This window comes from Dysidea avara, chromosome 2 (genome assembly GCF_963678975.1).
Source record: "Dysidea avara chromosome 2, odDysAvar1.4, whole genome shotgun sequence".
Lineage (NCBI taxonomy): Eukaryota > Metazoa > Porifera > Demospongiae > Dictyoceratida > Dysideidae > Dysidea > Dysidea avara.
Genome location: NC_089273.1, coordinates 17,077,874 through 17,096,203, shown reverse-complemented (window position 1 = coordinate 17,096,203; position 18,330 = coordinate 17,077,874).

The following is an 18,330-nucleotide window of genomic DNA, read 5'->3' as shown; positions in this document are numbered from 1 at the left end:
CAACTGGCTGTGGGTGTGAACCTGGTTTACAAAATGATAACAAACTGTCCATCCAACATAAGCCACTAATGATCATATATATATATATATATCTTCTTTCTCCTTTAATTGGGAGTATTGACACGAAACAAAGATTTTCAAACTTCTCTTGCTTTGGGGATCATGATGCTATCATAGTTTTTGTTACATTAAATTTGTTGCAGCTCACTTGAACGTTTTCTGCTGAACTGTGCAAGGACCTTGGAAGGCAGATCTTGCTAGTCTTGCAAAAGTGGTTTCTCTGGGGCACAACCTCAAAAGATCTAAGGAGATTTGAATTAAGTAATAGATAATGCTACACTTTTACAGAATTTGCTCTCATTATACCTCACTAGACCTACCAGTTAACAGCTTCCAAATCATCAAGTTTTATGGCAGCTTTACTACTGTATGTAGACAAAGAAGAAACAAAGGAAAAATTAAACCAATTGTTGAAAGCTTGCATGTCTGGAATAAGTGAACCAATCATGTTCAAATTAGCTATTTGAACTAGTAAAGGTAGAGGATATTTCCAAAGCAAAATCCATGTAATTTTGTAAAGGCAAGGCAAGGCATTGCTATGTTTTTATTACAATATTGTTCTTTCTGTTTAACAAACTGACGTGACACACTGCATCACAACACACTAATGTGTGTCTTTGATTTTTTGAAAATTCCATAGAAACTTTTAGAAAATGTTTGTGGTTACTCTGTACTGTACATACTTAGCATGGGAGGATCAAAGTGCTGCCGCATATCAAGCGGCCCAAGAAGCCGGCGCGCCACACCGTGAGTATATTTACAGGAAGAAAGTAAACGCGATTTTCACACCTTTGCAGCTCCGTGATTCCTTATCCGATTGAAACCAAAGTTGCTACAGAGGTGCCGACTAGGTAGGGGAGTCCACATTCCAAATGTGAAGAAAATCGCTCCAGCCATTTCCGAGATACGAGCGGCCAAAGTTTGGGTTTTTTTTCTTCGTTTTTTTCTTCTACTTCTTCTTTTCGCACACTTTGCAAAATCCGAAATAAAACACGAATGCGTGCTCCAATCGGGCTGAAATTTGGCACACTTAAAGGAGCTCATTAAGGCGAATCTTAGTACCAAGTAGGTAGGAATCCGATGAACATTCACGGAGTTATGACCGATTATTTGCGTAAAATAAGGTCGAAGGTCTGTCACGCCCACAGGGTAAACCGCTCGAAGGAATGAGCTGAAAATTGCTATGTAGATGGAGTAACTATCGTAGGAGTGCCTTTTTGTGGTTTGAAAGGAATCCAGTTAAAGGCCATCGAGATATAACACAAAACCCAACCTGTGTTACAATTACGCGATCGATTTTTATGAATAAAAAACTAATAGTTTTCACGCCTACCAGGCAAACCGCTTAGAGTAGTGAGCTGAAAATCGGTGTGTGGCTGGAATAATTATCATAGAAAGTACGTGCAGTAGTACAGAAGAATCGGATTATAAACTACCGAGTTATGATTCCAAAGCCAACTACGTGTAGCATATGCGAGATCGAGATACTCTAATAGAACAGTCACCCTAATAAAGCATTCAGCTACGTTTATAACTTACTCCATTATAGAATTATATTACATTGCAAGTTATTCTGTAGGGAGTTCAGCTACATACAGTTAATGTTATAGACAATTCAGCTACAAGCAAGTCACCCTGTAGAGAATTCAACTACAAATATGTTGCTGTAGAAATTCAGAATATTATAAGTCACACTGAAGAGAATTCAGTGATAAACAAGTCACCTTGTAGAGAGTTCAGCTACAACAAGTCACTCTGTAGAGAATTCAGCTACAAACAAATCACTGCGTAAAGGGTTCAGCTATAAAAAAGCTACCCAGTAGAGAGTTCATCTAGATCAGCTACAAACAAGTCACTTTAAGCAATGTTCAGCTACAAGTAATTCACTCTGTAGAGAGTTCAGCTACAAACAAGTCATTCTGTAGTACAAACAAGTCACAGTGTAGCTGGAGAGTTCAGTAACCAATCAAAAAACCACTCTGTAAAGAGTTCAGCTATACAAACATGTTATAACTGTATAGAGAAAGTTTTAACTCTATATTGAGATCAGCTAGAAACAATTAGTCATCCAGTAGAGAGATCAGCTACAAGACATCACCTTATAGAGAGTTTAGTTACAAAGAAGCCACCATGTAGAGAGTGCAGCTATAAACAGATCACCTTGTAGAGAGTTCAGCTAGAAAAAGTCATCCTGTAGAGAGATCAGCTAGAAGGATCACCTTGTAGAGAGTTCAACTACAAACAAATCACCCTGCAGATAGTTCAGCTACAAACAAGTTACCCTATAGAGAGATCAGCTAGAAGAAGTTACCTTGTACATACAAAGAAACCATCATATAAAGAGTTCAGCTGCAAACAAATCACCCTGTAGAAAGTTCAGCTACAGATCACCCTGTAGAGAGATTAGCTAGAAGAAATCACCTTGTAGAGAGTTCAGCTACAAAGAAACCACCATGTAGAGAGATCAGCTAGAAACAAATCATCTGTAGAGAGTTCAGCCAGAAACAAGTTCACCCTGTAGAGAGATCAACTAGAAACAAGTCACCCTGTAGAGAGAGCAGCTACAAAGAAACCATCCTGTAGAGAGTTCAATTACAAACAGATAACTCTACAGAGAGTTCAGCTAGAAACAAGTCACCGTGTAGAGAGATCAGCTAGAAACAAGTCATCCAGAGATCAGCTAGAAACAAGTCACCCTGTAGAGAGATCAGTTACAAAAAAAACCATCCTGTAGAGAGTTCAATTGCAAACAGAAAACCTTATAGAGAGTTCAGCTAGAATCAAGTCACCGTGTAGAGAGATCAGCTAGAAAACAAGTCATCCTGTAGAGAGATCAGCTAGAAACAAGTCACCCTGTAGAGAGATCAGCTAGAAACAAATCATCCTGTAGAGAGATCAGCTAGAAACAAGTCAGAAGAATCGGATTACCAACCACTGAGTTATGATTCCAAAGCCAACTACGTGTAGCATATGCGAGATCGAGACACTCAAATAGAACAGTCACCCTAATAAAGCATTCAGCTACATTTATAACTTACTCCATTATAGAATTATATTACATTGCAAGTTATTCTGTAGGGAGTTCAGCTACATACAGTTAATGTTATAGACAATTCAGCTACAAGCAAGTCACCCTGTAGAGAATTCAGCTACAAATATGTTGCTGTAGAGATTCAGAACATTATAAGTCACACTGAAGAGAATTCAGCGATAAACAAGTCACCTTGTAGAGAGTTCTGCTACAACAAGTCACTCTGTAGAGAATTCAGCTACAAACAAATCACTGCGTAAAGGGTTCAGCTACAAAAAAAGCTACCCAGTAGAGAGTTCATCTAGATCAGCTACAAACAAGTCACTTTAAGCAATGCTCAGCTACAAGTAACTCACTCTGTAGAGAGTTACAAACAAGTCACTCTGTAGTACAAACAAGTCACCGTGGAGAGAGAGTTCAGCAACCAATCAAAAAACCACCATGTAAAAGAGTTCAGCTATACAAACAAGATGTAACTCTATAGAGAGATCAGGTAAACTTAACAGATCACACTGTAGAGAGTTCAGCTAGAAACAAGTCATCCAGACTAAGTAGAGAGATCAACTAGAAAACATCATCTTGTAGAGAGTTCAAATCACCCTGCAGATAGTTCAGCTACAAACAAATCACACTATAGAGAGATCAGCTAGAAGAAGTCACCTTGTAAAGAGTTTAGCTACAAAGAAACTACCATGTAGAGAATTCAGCTATGAACAGATCATCCTGTCGAGAGTTCAGCTAGAAACAAGTCATCCTGTAGAGAGATCAACTAGAAGAAGTTACCTTGTAGAAAGTTCAGCTACAAAGAAACAACCATGTAGAAAGTTCAACTACAAACAAATCAAACTGTACAGAGTTCAGCTACAAACAAATCACCCTGTAGAGAGATCAGCTAGAAACAAGTCACCTTGTAGAGAAATCAACTAGAAGAAGTTACCTTGTAGAGAGTTCAGCTACAAAGAAACCATCATGTAGAGAGTTCAGCTGCAAACAAATCACCTGTAGAGAATTCAGCTACAAACAAATCTCCCTGTAGAAAGGTCAGCTAGAAGAAGTCACCTTGTAGAGAGTTCAGCTACAAAGAACCATCATGTAGAGAGTTCAGCTGCAAACAAAATCACCAGTATAGAGTTTAGCTACAAATAAATCTCCCTGTAGAGAGATCAGCTAGAAGAAGTTTCCTTGTAGAGAGTTCAGCTACAAACAAATCACCCTGTAGAAAGATCAGCTAGAAGAAGTTACCTTGTGGAGAGTTCAGCTACAAAGAAACCATCATGTAGAGAGTTAAGGTGCAAACAAATCACCTGTAGAGAGTTCAGCTACAAACAAATCTCTCTGTAGAGAGATCAGCTAGAAGAAATTACCTTGTAGAGAGTTCAGCTACAAAGAAACCATCATGTAGAGAGTTCAGCTGCAAACAAATCACCTGTAGAGAGTTCAGCTACAAACAAATCTCCATGTAGAAAGGTCAGCTAGAAGAAGTCACCTTGTAGAGAGTTCAGCTACAAATAAATCTCCCTGTAGAGAGATCAGCTAGAAGAAGTTTCCTTGTAGAGAGTTCAGCTACAAACAAATCACCTTATAAAAAGATCAGCTAGAAGAAGTTATATACCTTGTGGAGAGTTCAGCTACAAAGAAACCATCATGTAGAGAGTTAAGGTGCAAACAAATCACCTGTAGAGAGTTCAGCTACAAACAAATCTCTCTGTAGAGAGATCAGCTAGAAGAAGTTAACTTGTAGAGAGTTCAGCTACAAAGAAACCATCATGTAGAGAGTTCAGCTGCAAACAAATCACCTGTAGAGAGTACAGCTACAAACAAATCTCCCTGTAGAAAGGTCAGCTAGAAGAAGTCACCTTGTAGAGAGTTCAGCTACAAAGAACCATCATGTAGAGAGTTCGGCTGCAAACAAATCACCCGTATAGAGTTCAGCTACAAATAAATCTCCCTGTAGAGAGATCAACTAGAAGAAGTTTCCTTGTAGAGAGTTCAGCTACAACAAATCACCCTGTAGAAAGATCAGCTAGAAGAAGTTACCTTGTGGAGAGTTCAGCTACAAAGAAACCATCACGTAGAGAGTTCAGCTGCAAACAAATCACCTGTAGAGAGTTCAGTTGCAAACAAATCACCCTCTAGAAAGATCAGCTAAAAGAAGTCACCCTGTAGAGAGTTCAGTTACAAAGAAACCACCATGTAGAGAGTTCAGCTACAAAGAACCATCATGTAGAGAGTTCAGCTACAAACATATCTCCCTGTAGAGAGATCAGCTAGAAGAAATTACCTTGTAGAGAGTTCAGTTACAAAGAAACCACCATGTAGAGAGTTCAGCTGCAAAGAAATCACCCTGTAGAAAATGCAGCCACAAACAAATTGCCATGTAGAAAGATCAGTTAGAAGAAGTTACCTTGTAGAGAGTTCAGCTACAAAGAAACCATTCTGTAAAGAGCTCAGCTGCAAACAAATCACCTGCACAGAATTCAGCTACAAACAAACCACCCTGTAGAGAGATCAGCTAGAAGAAGTTACTTGTAGATTGTTCAGCTACAAACAATGCACCCTGTAGAGAGAGCAGCAAGAGGAAGTCACTTTGTAGAGTGTTCAGTTACAAAGAAACCACCATGGAGAGTTCTGTAATAAATATATGTATTATATATATAATTTGTACATTTACTGATAAAATCAGAAATATTTAAAGTACATCTGCTTCCTCTTTTCTTCTTCCTGTGGAAAAGAAAAAAAGACAGGTTAAAAAAGTCCCAAAGCCGGCCTATGGCCGGCTTTGGGGTATACAAATACAAAAAGAAGTGAAAGCTAATCCAAAACAGCCAGATGTAAAAAAAGTGTGCGGCCCTCAAAAACGCAATGGTGAAAAAAGATGTGAAATCCAAGGTGGCGGCCAAGAAATGGCTGTGATGGTAGGTTAATGGTAAAAATTTTAATAACGGCAATTTAGGTGAATTTTTTGCCAAGACCAAGCGGCACAAAAATTCACCTGAATTATCGTTATTAAAATTTTTACCATTAACCTACCATCACAGCCATTTCTTGGCCACCACCTTGGATTTCACATCTTTTTTCACCATTGCGTTTTTGAGGGCCGCACACTTTTTTACAGCTGGCTGTTTTGGATTAGATTGTATTTTCCATACAACACTGATCAGCTACATAGCTGTACAGTTTGAGTAATATGGCATAGTTTTGCACATATAGTTTTGCACCCCACAGTGACTCTTCTATCAGAGTATTTTGACTTCACGACTCACAGGTTTGCCTTGTAACTTTGTAGCTGTCAATGAAATTTTTTCAACCACTAAAGGTTTGAGCTATGATGGTTAACCTATATGCATTCCTATTTTTAAGTTATTCCCATAAGAGGTTGACCATGTAGGTGTGACAACAAATCGGCATTCTTTAACACAAATAATAATCGTCCATCATTCTACGAATGTTTTCATAATACTTGGTATGTGATTGAGCTACAATACATTCTTAAAGTGTACTAAAGCTCAAGACAATTAAGCTACACATTTGCATTATACGTATAATGGTTTTTGTGAAGTGTGCGAAAAGAAGAATCTAATCCCCCTGAGGCCACTGAAATGAAGAAAAAGAATGAAGAAATTAAGCCAAATTTTGAAGGCTTATATTTCATGATTGTGTTAGACAATCTTGCTCAAATTTGGTATGTGAGGTCCTGAAGGTGGAGGGCATTTGCAGTATAAAAGCAATTTCAATTTGAGAAGAGAGCATGGAGCTACGTATGCATGAAAATTGCATTTTGTTTCTTCCTGTAAACATACTCACAGTGTGGCGGGCCAGCTTTCTTGGCCACACGACACACTACCATGTGTCATGATACATTGCAAACACAGCATTTGAACTATCATATATTAAATATTATGCTTGGTTGCTCTATACCGTTGTTTAGCAAACTTGGTGGCAAGCTTCTATCACCTACAGAAAATGTGTATACAATTTTATAAGCATTATACAAAATACAAAGTTTGATGTGCCAATGCACAACTACATAATAGCACTACAGTAAATAGGTGACCATAGTATAAGCTTGTTTAACAATAACCCAAAGTTTGTAATGCTTAAGTTAAAGCTACAGTGTGTGTATAGGGTCTTACCACAGTCACTTGCTGCAGAACTGGTGCTGAGATCAAGCTTAATTCCTGACTGAGCTAATATGATGAAAATGTAGCGTTGTTAGTTTATTTACTTCATACAATATAGACAAGTGAAATTATTACACCCACAATTGAATAATTGAGTCATCAGCTATCAGTGTTGGGAGTAACGCGTTACATAAGTAACGCGTTACGTAATATTATTACTTTTGTGGTAACAAAGTAATAACGAAATACGCTATGAAAACAGGTAATATAACGCCAGATACTTTACTTACAAACATAACGCGTTATCTAAGTAATATAATTACTGTAACGAGTCTGATGTGACGTAATATTATTACTAAAAGTAACGAAGTTACTAATCTCGTTAGTAATCCTCTGAGTAACGCCTAACCACAACGAAGTAACGAAGCCTATTGAATGAAGCTTATTCACTAGCTTCTTACTTATAACCAAGATTTACACATTGTCCAACAACGTAATAATGTCACGTGATAAGGTGGTAGTTTCAAACGTAACAGCTTAAGGCTGTGGACACAAAGTAATATAATATGTAATATTATTACAGTTACTTTATTTTATGGGTAATATGTAACTGTAACTAAATAGTTCTGTTGCAAGTAATATGTAATATGTAACTAGTTACTTTTACAAAGTAACTTGCCCAACACTGTCAGCTATACAAGGTATGTAAATAAATATGTATAAACCATAAAGCCAATTCAAACAACAGTGACCAGCTGAGCAAAAATTGGTCGTTTTTCACACATTCTTTGAATTCCATTTTATTGCTTCTCTGTTATCTATAGTAACAAAGGAGTTGACAACTAAATTTTCAGCCATTGTGATTAATAGTCTTGGAGTTATAGTACCAAACAGTTGGAACAGGAATATACTTGATTTATATAGCAACAATATGGCAAATAAAATACAGGAGCTTAATTAATCAATGATAACTCATGACTAAAACACATCATGAAGACAGAGCAATCTGTTCACTGTGAACCGGCACATTGACCAAGGTATTTTTATCAGTGTACATCTCTGTGTGTAAAAAGAAGGCCATTTCAACAATTAAATGACGATGGTAATATATAGCTGTTACCAGGTTAGTGTTGTTTAGTAAGAACTTTTAGTTTTAGTTATAGTCATATTCAGTTTCGTCAATAATTTTAGTTTTAGTTATAGTAATCTTTCTTAGTTCATTTTAGTTATAGATTTAGTTATGGTTTTTATTGTCTTTGTTGATTTAGTTTTAGTTGAAAATCTTTTGATTTTAGTTATAGTTTTAGTTATCTTTCTTAATTCATTTTAGTTTTAGATAATGCTTTTTGTGAAGTGTGTGAAAAGAAGAATCTAATCCCCCTGAGGCCCCTAAAATGAAGAAAAAGAATGAAGAAATTAAGCCAAACTTTGAAGGCTTATATTTCATGATTGTGTCAGGCAATCGTGCTCAAATTTGGTATGTGGGGTCCTGAAGGTGGAGGGAATTTGCAGTATAATAATAATTTCAATTTGAGAGGAGAGCACAGAGCTACGTATGCATGAAAATTGCATTTTGTTTCTTACTCACAGTGTGGCGGGCCAGCTTTCTTGGCCACACGACACACTACCATGTGTCATGATACATTGCAAACACAGCATTTGAACTATCATATATTAAATATTATGCTTGGTTGCTCTATACCTTTGTTTAACCAACTTGGTGGCAAGCTTCTATCACCTACAGAAAACGTGTATACAATTTTATAAGCATTATACAAAATACAAAGTTTGATGTGCCAATGCACAACTACATAATAGCACTACAGTAAATAGGTGACCATAGTATAAGCTTGTTTACCAATAATTCAAAGTTTGTAATGCTTAAGTTAGTGCTACAGTGTGTGTATAGGGTCTTACCACAGTCACTTGCTACAGAACTGGTGCTGAGATCAAGCTTGATTCCTGACTGAGCTACTATGATGAAAATGTAGCGTTGTTAGTTTATTACTTCATACAATATAAACAAATGAAATTATTATGCCCACAATTGAATAATTGAATCATCAGCTATACAAGGTATGTAAATAAATATGTATAAACCATAAAGCCAATTCAAACAACTGTGACCAGCTGGGCAAAAATTGGTCATTTTCACACATTCTTTGAATTCCATTTTATTGCTTCTCTGTTATCTATAGTAACAAAGGAGTTGACTACCAAATTTTCAGCCTTTTGTGATCAATAGTCTTGGAGTTATAGTACCAAACAGTTGGAACAGGAATATACTTGATTTATATAGCAACAATATGGCAAATAAAATACAGGAGCTTAATTAATCAATGATAACTCATGACTAAAACACATCATGAAGACAGGGCTTGGCTCAATCTGTTCACTGTGAACCGGCACATTGACCAAGGTATTTTTTATCAGCGTACATCTCTGTGTGTAAAAAGAAGGCCATTTCAACAATTAAATGACGATGGTAATATATAGCTGTTACCAGGTTAGTGTTGTTTAGTAAGAACTTTTAGTTTTAGTTATAGTCATAATCAGTTTTGTCAATAATTTTAGTTTTAGTTACAGTAATCTTTCTTAATTCATTTTAGTTATAGATTTAGCTATGGTTTTTATTGTCTTTGTTGTTTTGAAAACCTTTTGGTTTTAGTTATAGTTTTAGTTATCTTTCTTAATTCATTTTAGTTTTAGATTTAGTTTTAGTAAATTATTTTGCTGTTTTTCAGATTTAGTTTTAGTTATAATAAATTATGGATTTGCTTTTAGTTATAGTTTTAGTTAACTAATACATATTTGCCTTACTAAAAGTACTTTTAGTTTTAGTCATAGTTAACTAAAACAACACTATACTAGCTCCTGCTATAATATACAGGTAAGGTTAATAAAAATAATAATATTGTGATGGTGTTTCCAGTATCATGTTAAAAGGACAGTCATGGCTTAGCCTGAAAGTTTACATTTGCAGTAGTGTGCAATAAGCATACTCACTAGGAAATGAAATATATTGGAAAACAATTGTATTTCAATATGCTCCTATTATAGTAACTCTGAGGACAGGGAAGTAACACACATCCTAGCTTATGCTTCTCCTAGTCTTTCTCTTAGGCTATGTTGTATTATTGACATTCCTGATATTGTTTAACAATATTTAATTATATACTGCAACAATGGAGAGAATATTGACCAGGGGCATACCAAGGGGGTTTCCAGGGGTTTCAGGAAATGCCCCTTGGATTTTACACTCCACTCGAAACATTATAAGAAATTGAAACTTCAGGTCTCCAGAAACTGGAATCTATCATGGAACAGGACACATTTTAAACTTTTATCCTAGTTAAATAATAGTTTGAACTTGATAGCAACATTTATAGCATTGTTCTGAATTATGATTTTAATGAAAAAGATTGAGATACTCTAATAGAGCAGTCAGATAATATAAATTACTCTAATATAACAGTCACTTAGCTGTAGTGGAAAATACTTTTCAAAATTCCCCTGTGTATGCCACTGTATACTACTATAGGATAAAGTAAAATGATACACTAACTCTGTATGCACACATCTGCATTCTGTGTAAAGTCCTTGTAGACTTTTCCACGGCTCAGGGCCTAAGGCTTCCTGTGACCACAAATTACTGTAGTATTAATAACATCTAGTGCAAGATCAAGTTATATATCAGTACTAGTAATGATGATGATGTGAAGGAGATAATTTTATAATAATATAAATTAATTTGTCATGATACAATACTACTAAGGGTGCATCAGGATTTTAACAATTTAGTGAATCTACTACAAGTATATATAATCCACACAAAAACAGCCAAGCTGTGAAAAAATGGTGCGGCCTTAAAAAGCCTGGGTGAAAAAAGTTGTGAAATCAAAGGTGGCAGCCAAGAATGGCTGTAATGATGTTAATGCTAATAAATTTTAACAATGCACACAGCCATTATTAAATTTTTTTAGCATTAACATCATTGCAGCCATTTCTTGGCCACCACCTTTGATTTCACAACTTTTTTCACCCAGGCTTTTTAAGGCCGCACCATTTTTTCACAGCTTGGCTGTTTTTGTGTGGATTTCACTCCTTTTTATACTTTATAAGGCCCAAAACCAGCTTATGGCTGACTTTGAGGTTTGTAATTTCTTCTTTTCTATGTAGATACAATGATGATTATTGAAGACAGACTTATAAATGTATTTCATTGCATGATTTAATTCAATATTTGATAATATTATTGTAATACTCTAATAGAGTGCACATTTTTTGAGGACTTCTAATAGAACATACACAGAATGTTCTAAAACAATCTAGTACTTCTATTGGTAGATCTATGAAATTACAAACGTTTGATTATAAGCAGATTTCAACTAGAAATTTCATTTATAAAGCAGAAATTAAGTGAGGTGATCAGTCAAGGTAGCAGTGGTTCAGTGGTTTAATAAGGATGCAGGTGTTAGGTATGGAGGTCCCTGGTTCGGACTCTGGTAAGACTTTTTCTCGACATTTTTTGCACACCTTTTTTACCCCGTGGTGACTGCTCTATTAGAGTATCTCGATCCCGCGATTTTACACTTGCTTAGTTTTTGCTTTATAATTTTGTCGCTGTAACTCTATTGCTATTCAAACTATCAAAAGGCACTGCTACGATGATCAGCCTGTCTACACACCAATTTTCAAGTTATTTCTATGCTTGGTTTACCCTGTAGCCGTGACAGAAGTTCGATCTATTTTTACGTGGCGCCCATATCTCGCAAATGGCTGTTGCGAATTTAATCAAATTTGCTGTGTGGCGTACCCTACCTGGGGGACAGCTAGCTATAATGCAAAAATAGTGTGCTTTGGAGAAGGGGCCATGGAGCTATGCATGCGTGAAAAAGCTGCTTTCTTTCTTCCTGTAAATATATTCACGGTGTGGTCGCCGGCTTTCTTGGCCGCACGACACACTACCGTGTGTCTTCATTCAAGGGCAAGTTTAGGGGGATGCATGGGATGCTGAAGCGTCCCCCTTAAAAATTAACTATGGGAAAGCTAGTTGTAGCTACACTAAATATGTAATTGCATCTTCTGCACACATGGCCAATAAAAATGGAAAGAACAAAGGAAATTTTTTTTTTTAATCACTAATTAATGACATAAGATAAAACAGTACATAATAAACAAAAACAAATTATCTTACATATGGGCCTCAGCGACCTGCACTGCAATCGGTGCCTCAGCAATGGGACAGCGCAAACTGGACCTGGCACCGCGAATGCACATAATTGCAGACCTCAACAAAGAGAAGCTCAATTTGCATCTCAGCCATCCCATCACTATTCCGTAGGAAAGACTGTGCTTTGCACTCAAAAGGTTGGCCAATCTCTTATAAAACTGAGTAGCAGCATCACCCATTCCACCAGTAGTGGTAAAAATTAAGGGAGTAAATGAGGCATTCTCTACTTCATGAACCCGTTGTTGGTATTCACGTCTCTTTTCCTTGTCATGACGTCGGTATGCAGAGTGTAGGGGTTGATTTGCAGGTGCACTAGGGTTAAAAATTCTGACATCAAAGTATGACCTCTCAAACCGTCCTCCCCAAAAACCATTAGCTGCAATGTCAAGCCTTGCGTTATCATCACGATTAGCTTTTTTGTATTGAAGGGTCTCACTAGAAAGAGGCTGAAGGTGGGGTTCAGTGACAACATTGTTACAGACCTCGGAAAGTAAATTGGCAGTTAGATCACGCACTTCATTATGTCTCAGAGAAGGAAACCCACCCTTTGGGCAAGACAGAGCATGTTCTATGGTAAAAGAGTGACCACAGGCACAGGAAGTAGGGCAGGCAGATGGTAGCCAATGATAGCGAAGCGCAATTGCATCACGAAAAGCAGTTTATGAAGCACAAAATTATGCGACTTCAATGGAAGACAAGAGAGCCAATTCGATGCACCCTTCTCCTGAGCCAACATGACTGAGGAACGCATGCTAGGAGGAAGTTCATCGAACAAATGATTGGCAGATTGAAGTTGCTCTTGATGGTTCCTAGAGTGAAACTTGGATCGCAACTGAACCTGTGCATCAAGACAGTCACCTAGTTGATGTACCTGAGAGATAATCAAGCCAACGAGACCAGCATTTACTTCTACAGAGCAGGAATGCTGCTGTGACACAACAATCGAAGGATCAAACACACCAAGGCCTCCTAGCCGCACAGGCAAGGCAAATAGCTTTCTCTCAACATCACCAGGGACAGTTCGACCCAATAGACTAGGAAGGAAAACAGATTTAACAAAATGTTCAAGAGGAAAGAAAAGGTCTGTAGAACAAGAAGAAACACGAAAAAAATAGTTCCATCGGAAAGAGAAACCATGACAAAAAGCAGCATAGGAAGCATGAGGTTGTGTTTCGGCAAAGAGGCTCAAGGTCTTAAGATCATCAATCCAGCCATCCACTTTACGTCTCAAAAATAGCTGTTCAAAGGCAGGAGTGCCAATTACACCTCCCAGATAACGGTGTCCTCCAGCAGTAACCTGAATGTCACAGTCTCCAAAAATTGTTCTAGCATCAGTTAAAACAGTTTCCTTGACTATCAAGATAGTTTTAGTAGCATTTGGAAAATAGACATAACGGGGCCCTACGGAAGATAACAAGTCCCACCACTGCTTAAGCTTGGAAAGCTTGCCACCAGCAGCAGAGTCATCAGCATACCAGCACTGCTTTACTAGACCAGTAAGACGAGAAATCAAGGGCAAAGTACCAATAGTGTACATAGCCATAGCGAGAGGATCACCCTGGGTAGTCCCTTCACTAGAAAAGATGGTACGACCTCCAGTAAACAAAAAAGCATCAGTACGATAAGTGTTAATTAAAATGGGAGCAAGAGAAGGGCAGAGGACCTCAACGTTTCGGAGTGTTACTTGACGATTTAACTCATTGAAGGCATTCTTAGCATCAACAAGGAGAACACCATCAACCTCAGGCAAGTCAAATATTTGTTTCATTGCATGGACAGCAGCTTCACAACCACCCATTTGACCAGCACATAATTGAGAGGATCCTGCAGCCTGCTGTAAATCACGCCCTATAATTCTCATCACAGCTTTTCCAATAATTCTTTGCAAAACTTCACCCACACCAATAGGACGAACACCAGGACGCTTATCAAGAGGAATTAGGCGACAAGCACAGTAAGCAGATAAATATTTTGAATTAACATAAGAGGTGGAAATACAATGGGCAAAAGCAGAAACAGCTGCACACAAGTCATTAGAAGCATCACCAAACGCTGTACAAAGATGTCTCCAAGCATGAGCATCAAGACCAGAAGGGCCTGCAGAGCCACTTATCTGCATGACCACTGATTTAATTAAAGCAGCATCTAAGCCATCAAATAGAACTGGATGAAACGATTGAGAGGAGTCAACGGGATCAAGTATAGCATCAGGGTCTGCAGCATGACCATGAGGATGTTTTTCATGCAATACATCAAACACAGTTTTGGGAGAACCATCAGACAAGGAACCCACTACATGATCCAAGTTAAGAGGGCCACAGTCGCAAGAAGGAGACAGACAGCGAAGAGCAGCATTAACACGGCCCTGAGACATAAGGTGGGAAAACCTGGAAGAATGAGTTTGATCATCACAGGAAGGACGATAGCGAGGTGAAGCAGATAGATGTTTCTGTATGACAATCCCTTCATTAAATAAAGCTAAAAAATCACCCTTAAGCCAAAGATCAAGTCGTCTCTGAAGGCAAGAGCGAACTACTCGAAAACTGAGTTTGGACTCGTTGTGGGGTTTCAAGAAGGGAAAATGGATCAAAATTATGGTTAAGACGAAATTAATAGAACAGCCAACTAGCTACTCTAATAGATCATCCATCACTAAAACTCCTCTAAGGTATAAGGTACAGAAATAGTGTGTGAGCTGCTACTTCTTCACCAGTTCATGTGCACTGATATCTTACCACAATACCAAAATTTAATATCCTGTCATACAAATTGCTTAAAGTTACTCAGGGGCGTAGCCAGTTTTTTTAATGGGGTTCGGATTTAAAGTGGAATGTCTTATGGGGAAGGCCTGGGTGCTTCCTCTAGACCATGTTTGGACGAAAATGATACATACACAAAATGTACCCTTAGGCAGTAACATTAAAAGATGCTGTTTGTGCATCTAACTAGCTAAAACCTACACACTGCTGTTTATGCAGCTTATAGAAACTGTAAACCTATTGTACAACTAACTAATCTTCACTTCCAGACAGCATACGCGCCATACAGACAGCCAACTTCAATTTCTTAGCACAGGGAAGCCCTCCACACTCGAGTCCCTTACTTTTTTTTCAGATACATTATTCTCGGCCGGTCCTCCTGTTGATGGTCAGCCACTTCACACTTGACTTGTACTCCAATATGTTCGAGACATCACGTGCCCACAACATGTAACAAATAAACAAACCATTCATCAAGTAAATATACATCAATAATTCGCAGTTTGTGTTAACCTGACACATGTATAACATGACCACTCAAATTTAGCAGCTGCTACCTTGTAATATGTCTCAACCGACCATTGAACAGTCCTTCGCCACTTCATTTCAACCATGTATCACGTGCGCAATTGATCACGTGATGCAATAGATATGCTTTTCAATGGTTCAGCATTAATGTGATGTAACCCTCAGGAGTAGTACAGAGGAACGCCAGTGGGCAAGTAGCTACCGGAGAACATGCAGGGCTGTAAGATTTGGTGTGATTTTTAATTTAAAAAAATCTGCCTCTGAAAGGGGGGTTCGTCCGAACCATCCGAACCCCCCCTGCCTACGCCCTTGTTACTGTGACTCATAAGACATCAATTCTAGCAGATAACAGTTCTTTTGGTTTTAGGAACTTGATACTTTTGAAATGAAACTAAAAATTCTAAAACATTAATTATAGTGTAATTTTAAGCATCTATAAAGTTAACAGTGTCCTTACTTGATCCAGCTCCACCCCATTTTCTAACTTTTAATGGCTTTAGAGCAAACAGATTGTGACCATTGTATACATCCCTTCTATACTTGCTCTTCTATACTTGTATGTTGCATTTGATGAAGTACATGAGGTATAAATGTAGTGTATTAACTGGGGTGGATTTAGGGGGTCAAGAGAGGGCTTTTGGCCCCCTCCAATTAGTAAATTTGTCAGTTGTGCTGGATAATTATAAATATTGTAGTCCCAATGGCAAGCCTACATGCTAATTGAAACCCACAATTAAATACATCGAGTGTTGTGTTAAGTACACTGCAAGTTGTGCGTAGTACAATATATTCAAACAAATGCAGTAAATTTGATTGATGTGAAACTAGCTAGCTAAACACTAGGATCTATTAATTTTGAGTTTGTCAGCATTTTCAAGGAAACTACATTCTAAGATCCTGTCTAGCTACTGTACTGCATGGAACTGTTGTACAGGCTGTATACAGTAACAGAGACAGATCCAGGGGGATTATCAAGTATATTCAGCTATAATTAAAATTGAGGTATCAAAGATTGATATCTAAATACTTTAATACCATACCTGTTTCACTGCCCATACAAAAGTCTCAATAGTAGCAGTGAAATTTATCCTGTATTTCACTGGTAGCAGTGAAAAAGTTGTAATTGCAATTTCATTGGCTAGAATTTATGTTAACAATTAGTGTTGACACATGTTTAGTACATAGTGACAAATTGCGTACATGGCAACGCTAATGCACAGCATGCGCATATGCAGTGAGTATAATATTAACTGGGAATAGCATGGGTAGCAGTGAAATTTGGGATAAATACCACTCTTGTTGTATTGGAAATGGTAAATTTCACTTGGCTTCGCCTCGTGAAATTTATCCCCATTTCCAATACAACACTCGTGATATTTATCCCAAATTTCACTGCTACCCATGCTATTACTAGTACTAATAGAACAGTAAATTATACTAATTAAAAATGCCACATTTTAGTTCATCTGTACCAACACTCCAAAAATTATCTCAGTATGGTAAGTCCTGATGTTATTCCTGGGATATCCCCAGATCCCAGAATGGCATCCATGCTTCAAACTTTGTATACTGCAACACCATCTCTGAACTCCTTAGCCTGTTCCCTAACATTATGTATGTTTAAAATGTCAGCTTTTAGAACACTTCTTGGTGAAAGTGCTATATACCAGGTTCAATTTCAGAATACATAATTTTGGGAACAGACACACACTAGATTTAACTGTGCAAGCAATAGAAAATCTGGAAACCAGCCACCAAAATTCCTGTAGCTGCAGCTGTCCTTGTATAAAAATTACAGTTCAGCAGGGAATAACTATATAGAAACCCTAGTCCATCAACAATTGCATATACACTATATAAAAATCAATATTGAGGTATTTTACTCACCAAATAGCTACAAGACTGATTCTAATAAACTGCTGAAATTAAAATAAGCCTCATTTCAGAGGGTATACTGTTTAAAATTTCCTGGATGACATGCATGTATTAAGTTGGACAATCACAACTTTATTATATAGTCAAGAGCTTACCATAAATATCAAGATAACATCATCCTAACAGAGTGGTCACTTCTACAACAGTCAAATGATAATTTCTTGCTGAAACCACTCTCAGATGCCATCAGAATTCGAAAGTCTAATTAATCAAAATTTCTTTTGGGGGGTTATTCCCCCAGATCTCTCTAGGTGGGCATACCTCACATGCTAGTGTGCTGGTAAACTTCCCTATAGTGTCATAACCACAATGAATTCCCAATCAGGATTTTTGTGGTGTGCGTGTCTGTGTGATCCCTTAAAGCACCATTTTCTTTTTGTGTACTCATAGAACTTCCATACTTTATCCAATGCAACTGCCTTTGAATTAATATTGTACACTTTTAAGAATATCATTACTGAGTTTTGAGTGAATCCCACAAACATTAAGTAGACTTACAGTAGCTATATAAGTAAGTGACATAAGAGATTATGTCAATTCATCCATGTGAAGTGATTATATAAGACAATCAGTTTGTAGAGACAGCTGCAGGTTAACATTGTATCTTATGCTGTTTGAAAGAGATTTAGGTAACAGCTATGTTCCCAATGTACCAGTCAAGCT